The sequence below is a fragment of the Triticum aestivum genome, chromosome 6B, assembly GCF_018294505.1.
Source record: "Triticum aestivum cultivar Chinese Spring chromosome 6B, IWGSC CS RefSeq v2.1, whole genome shotgun sequence".
Taxonomy (NCBI): Eukaryota; Viridiplantae; Streptophyta; class Magnoliopsida; order Poales; family Poaceae; genus Triticum; species Triticum aestivum.
Genome location: NC_057810.1, coordinates 112,314,113 through 112,320,674, shown reverse-complemented (window position 1 = coordinate 112,320,674; position 6,562 = coordinate 112,314,113).

The window sequence follows — 6,562 nt, the reverse complement described above, 5'->3', positions numbered from 1 at the left end:
CACCATCGTCAGCCCTACCGGAGTAACTTTTCCTATACCATTCTCAACCGTATCGGGGCCGCTTGGCCAACTCAGAAGTCCACGGCCTCAGATCCGCTTCCTCGCACCCTCATTCAACCTACCGGAGCAGCTTCTGACGCCCCGTCCACGGCCGCAGATCCGCATCATCGACACCACCCTTAACCCAACCATCGGAGCAGCTTCTGACGCCCCGTCCACGGCCGCAGATCCGCGTCGTCGACACCATCCATAACCCAACCACCGGAGCAGCTTCACCTACACCCTCGTCCACGGCCACAGATCTGCTTCGCCCACACCGTAGTCCACCCTACCGGAGCCGCTCCACAAACACCCTACTCGACGGTTCTAGATCTCGTTATCGGACCCCGATAGCCAGTGCAGCGTCATCACCCTCGATGTTTCTAACCTGATTCCCACCATCTGGAGAGATGCCAAGCATCCGCCACGGCCTAGGTACTTGTCACCTTTAAACCCGTCCAGCATCACCTGCCCGATGCACTTCAAATATACTAACCGGTCGCTGTTACCTATTATGCAGCTGTCAAAAACTACAAGGACGATATTTCTTCTGGATCTAACATCTTGGCCAACCAAGATCCTGGACTTAGGCATTGCTATGATCTTGTAAGCGCGTCTCTCTCTCTTGTATTGTTCTGTGCCTGTCAGCGTGCTTTGCTAGGATTTTCGACCAGTAATCCCTTTGTGTAGACAATGATTTCTACTACTGGCTGCTAAATTAGATATGTAGATGTCATACATGATACTACCTCGTACCTCCGTTCCTAAATATAAGTCTTTTAGAGATTCCACTATAGACTACATACGGAGCAAAATGAGTGAATATACACTCAAAAATGCATCTATATACATCTGTATGTGGTCCATACTGGAATCTCTACAAAGACATATATTTAGGAACATGGGCAGTACATTACACAAAATCGTAGGTGGCATGTAGGAATTCCAGTGCACTACATTAGGCTCCCTTAGAGTGCCTGCTGGTCCAGCATATAGAGTCATGGCTAGTTTATGGTACGCACACAATCGTTAATTGGTGGTTTAAATATGCGCAAGGGATATGCAATGTAGTATCGTGTAGAGATGTGTGAAATTAGCCGTGTCAACTTGCAGATAGGGTTACACAATGAAAAAATACAAGATGTATGTGGCAATTTCATGGAACATCGCAAAAAAAAAGGAGAGGCAGCGGTGAGCCTATACAGTGTGCTATGGTATGTCACTCCTCCATTGCAATCATCGTGACATGTTATTTGTATGCCAGTTCTATTAGCCAAGTTTCTTAGGGACAGTTATTATGAATTATCCTAACAAAATAAGCACCTGTGAATATAAGCTCCATGTAATACGCCAACCAGTTCTTTTCATTGCGTTTTCAGCTTATCTTTGGTATGATCAGTGGAAAGTCTAGATTGCATTATATATTTTTCATTTTTGCTTCCCATATGGAAATTAATTTGACTTGCAAACATCACAAATTGAACCCAGTGCAGTAATTAATATGATAGGAAAATAGACCATCACTATTTGCTCAAAATGCAAATACAAAGATACCATCTACTTGGCACAATCTACTTTGGTCAATGTTTTCCATAGAGATCACATTGCCTAATTTAAATGAAGAACGCATGACCCACATTTAAATGAAGAACAATTATTTACTGAAATTCGATGGTCCAAGTGGCTGGTTATTATCATATAGCAGCACCACCTAAAAGCATCATATAGCAGCAGCAGCTCATAGCAACTCATCATACAACAACAGCAGTCTGCAATTCATCATATACCAGCAGCAGCTCATAGCAATTCATCATATAGCAGCAGCAGGAGCAGCTCATAGCAATTCATCATATAGCAGCAGCAGGAGCAGCTCATAGCAATTCATCATATAGCAGCAGTAGGAGCAGCTTGTAGCAACTCATCATATAGCAGCAACAGCAGCTCATAGCAATTCATCATATAGCAGCAGCAGCAGCTCATAGCAACTCATCATACAGCAGCAGTAGCTCATAGCAATTCATCATATAGCAGCAGCAGGAGCAGCTCATAGCAATGCATCATATAGCAGCAGCAGAAGCAGCTCATAGCAATTCATCATATAGTGGATCAGAATGAAAATTTGGCAAAAAATCAGAGGAGATCCTTACCTTGTTGGATGAGCTCATCCTTCAACAGCACCTCAAGGCCATGGCCTGGGAGGAGGGCAGGGGGGACAAGGTGCCTTCTACCGCAGTGTGGCATCAGCCGTAGTTGTGCAGCGCCTGCCGGAGTAGTGCGTTGGACGAACCACAGTGGAGCAGCTGCTGGAGACCATGAGAATGAGGGGATGCGCTAGAGGGAGGAGCAGCCAGGGAGATTTGCCCCTATTCGCCGGCCATGTAGCCTAGCTGGACATAGCATCGTCGAGGACTAGGCCGGATGGGACCAGTGGCGACGGCTCGCTGGAGGAACCCTAGTGCTGCAGGAAGGGGATCGAGGTAGAGGGAAAGGGGAGAGGAGATGCAAGCGGGCAGGGCAATGAATGCTTGCGTGTTTGTTTTTACTTGAGGGTCAGGTGTGACATGGGCGTCAGCAGTTGCATTTTGAGTGTAATATAGGAAGACAACAGAGTCATTTCACTATTCCCCTTCCCTTCAATTTTTAGTGAGGTTCTACCCGAAACACCCCCCTCCAAAGCGAAATTAGTTAAGCCCAAGCCCATAACTCAAAAATGACTTCTTTACATCTTTTATGGCTTATTTTGACAATATGCCCTGAAAAGGCGGAATCGAACTAGCCCTTAACCTGCAATTCAATTGTGCGTGCAATGATGAATCACTCCTGCTTACTATCTGTACATTTAGGCATCATCATACATGGCATAACCTAATACATGTGCATTCCATTGTAGAATCTGGAATATGCAATGTTTATGTTAGTTCATACGTTGCACATGATGTTTAAATGCCCCTTAAATCTGGTCAGTCAAGTGATGGTCTTTAACCCTCCTTCTTTGCTTCTTTTCTTGATATGTAAGATTTGCTCACACATTTGTTCAATTGCTTGTTTGCATCAGCCAGCCATACTAGGACTGTTTGCTATGATTACTTGTTGTTCTTGACCTAACACTCTAACAGAGCTTGTCAATGATTTAAACACTAAGGGCTGCTGTAGTGGGGCCTTCTCTAACTCAGAGGTGACATAAAGGTTTGGCTGTACACTACAGTAGGCTCTCCAAGAGTACCTGGAGATCCAGTTCGAAGGTATGCCTAGTTTTTACATAGTGCAGACATAGTAAATGCTCATTTCATTGTGTGCAAGTGCAAGAGATGCGGCATGTTTCATTATATGGTGGTGTTTTGTTATAATCTCATCCTTTTGTGTTCACAGACTGAAAAGTATGCATATTTATCTTCCAAGGAGACGAGTAACTAGTTTGTGTCACCTTGCAGAGGGGGTGCAATGAAGATAAGATTGAAGATTTCCAACTACAAGATGTTAGGAAGGAGCCTTGCAAGAGAAGTAGGAGCTGCGGCGAGCCTCTTCAACCTGCTAAGGTAAGTCACTGTATGCAACTCAAAAGTTCAATTCCTTGTTTGTTTCAGGCATAGTTAGTTTTCTCTTTTCAATTGCTTTATTTGTCCTCACTTAATGAGATGCCCAAATAATTATGCCTGATGTTCGGTACTTGTATCACTGTTAGTTGACATAATTAAAGGTGTTACCATTTAATTACTTCGCCGAAGTATGCCTAAAGCTTTGAAGTCTATTAACCAACTATTAGCTCACAATCTAGTTTATACTACGCTAATGATTGCATAGTTTTGCCTGTTGTAGTATGTTTGTATGAAATCCTCTGTTGTTCATTATGCTGCCTATGACTTTAATTGAGGTACAGAATGGCCAACTGCTTGCTTACTTATATGCAACATGCTGTCTAAATTTGTAACTTGTCGGTGTTTTCGATTGGGCCCCAACATCATGCTCCTCTGATGAGCTAAGAGGGATTTCTGTAGGCAGGCTGCACAGACTATCTTTTTTATAATTTTTAAAATATCACCTTCTTATGCTTCATGACGTGTAACATTTTTTTGTGAAAGTGACGTGTAACATTAATGTTAGTCCTGTTTTGCCATGTAGTACAAAATAGTATCTTGTTCGCTTCACTGTTGTAACTATATTTTTGCCCTAGTCATGTGTACTTACACAAACATTTCAGGATGAAGTGACATCAACATAAAAATCTGCGAGCAGTGCGGCATAGCCGTTACCGAATGATTATGGATTGGAATTCGAATGTGCTGATGTTCTCGAGCATCAACTAGATGTGGCAAGACAACGTGTACATGATTGTCAATGTATAATCAACAAGTTAAGATTGGACATGCAGGTATTAGATGCAGGAGTCAAAAAAAGGAAACAAGACACTGAGGTAACCATGAAGGAATTGGAGATTTTGCAGACTAAAATTTGTGCTATCTGAATCCAGCCAATCCTATTTTTTAAAGAGATTATAGTTCAAATGGAGTTAAGTTGATGCGCGTCCATGATGTATGAGTTGTATTTGCCCAGTGTATGTAATTTGTTGTTTGTGTATGCTTTATTATCACCTGTGTCGAACCATAATGCCCAGTGGGTATAATCGGTTGTAATTTCTTTATTGTATAGTGTAGGATTATTCTACCTTTCTATGCCTTGATCTCTTTGTTGTATAGTGTATGCTTTTTAGAGGTGATAGTATTGAGTAGGATAATTCTTTGAATATGCTATATCGTTCAAACGGGGGCCAACTTGCCCGACCATGGCCCTTCACGGGCCATCGGATCCATGGGCCTTCTACGTCTCGTAGGATCCATGGGCCTTCTACGTCTCGCAGGATCCATGGGCCTTCTACGTCACATAGGATCCATGGGCCGCCGACTCATTTATGGGTCTTGTACGGGCCTTTAATGGACCGTAGACGGGTCTATAATGGAAATCGTACGTTTTATGGGCTGACCATATAAACGGGCCGTTAATAGGCCGTATTTGGTGATGCTATGAAAATGGCCCAACAGACTAACGGACCACAAACGGGCCGACTGTAACGACGGGCTGAATTTGGCCCACAAGTAGAAAATGACAATAACGGGCCGTAAGTAACCGAATGCTGCAAATGAGCCCAAGAATAAATGGGCCCTCAGAAGGCCGAAAGTTAACTTGGGCTGGAAACGGCCCAACGGAATAACCGCACGTTAATGGGTATAAAGTGTTACACTGTTCATTACGGGCCAGTTTCACCGCGGGCCGTTAATGGGTGTAAAGTAATACACTGTTCATTACGGACCAGTTTCAGCAGGGGCCGCTAATGGGCCAAGAGTTACAAAGGCCTCATATGGGCCGAAAGACGTCATGGGCCATACATGGGCCAGAAGTGAAAACGGGCTGGAATCATATTGGATGGCCCAAATGACGCTACTGGTCCTAATTCGCATAAGGCGTAACGGGCCTTGGGTTAGCGAGTTGTAAATGGGCTATACGCTAACAGGCCGTTAACATGCTTTCCATGGGCCGGCCCGCCAACTTTTGACCAAGTCAAATGGGCCGGCCTTTTCACAAGAATGGGCCACTGTTGGGTCATGCCATGTGTCGACGTATCATAGGCGCCTTCTGTCCAGTGAGTGGATGACATCTGTCCCAATGATGAGCCGACACGTGTTTCCTCCAGCCAATGATGATTTTACACGTGGAAAATCCCCATTGGTTGCGGCTGTTAACGGGTTATCGGATCCAAAACCCGAACCGATAGCTTAACGGTGTTCCGTTACTGTGGATGCCACGTGTCGGTCACCCTTGACGAAAGCACTTTTGTGACACGCGATTTATCGTCATGTAGGTGGACACTTCCGTGATTATAATTTTGGTAATGTCATGGAACACTTCTACGACAGCACAGGTATGAGTATCTTGATTCTGTCATAAAATCATCATGGATGTACATGCATGACAAAAAACGCGACCTACTGTGACAAACACGTATCATCACGGAAGTGTATTTTTTTTATAGTGAAGGAACCCGCCTTGCAATGCCGAAGACAATTTGCGCACCGGACTCATCGTCATTGAAGCCTGGTTTAGGGGGTCCTGGATTAGGGGGTCCTCGGACAGCCGGACTGTTGGACTATGAATATACAAGATTGAAGACTTCATCCCATATCTGGGTGGGACTCTCCTTTGCGTGGAAGGCAATCTTGGCTATTCGAATGTGTAGATCTCCATCTCTGTAACTGACTCTGTGTAACCCTAGCCCCCTCCGGTGTCTATATAAACCGGAGGGTTTAGTCCGTAGAACAACAATCAGAATCATAGGCTAGCTTCTAGGGTTTATCCTCCATGATCTCGTGGTAGATCAACTCTTGTAATACTCATATCATCAAGATCAATCAAGCAGGAAGTAGGGTATTACCTCCATCGAGAGGGCCCGAACCTGGGTAAACATCGTGTCCCCGCCTCCTGTTACCATTAGCCTTAGACGCACAGTTCGGGACCCCCTACCCGAGATCCG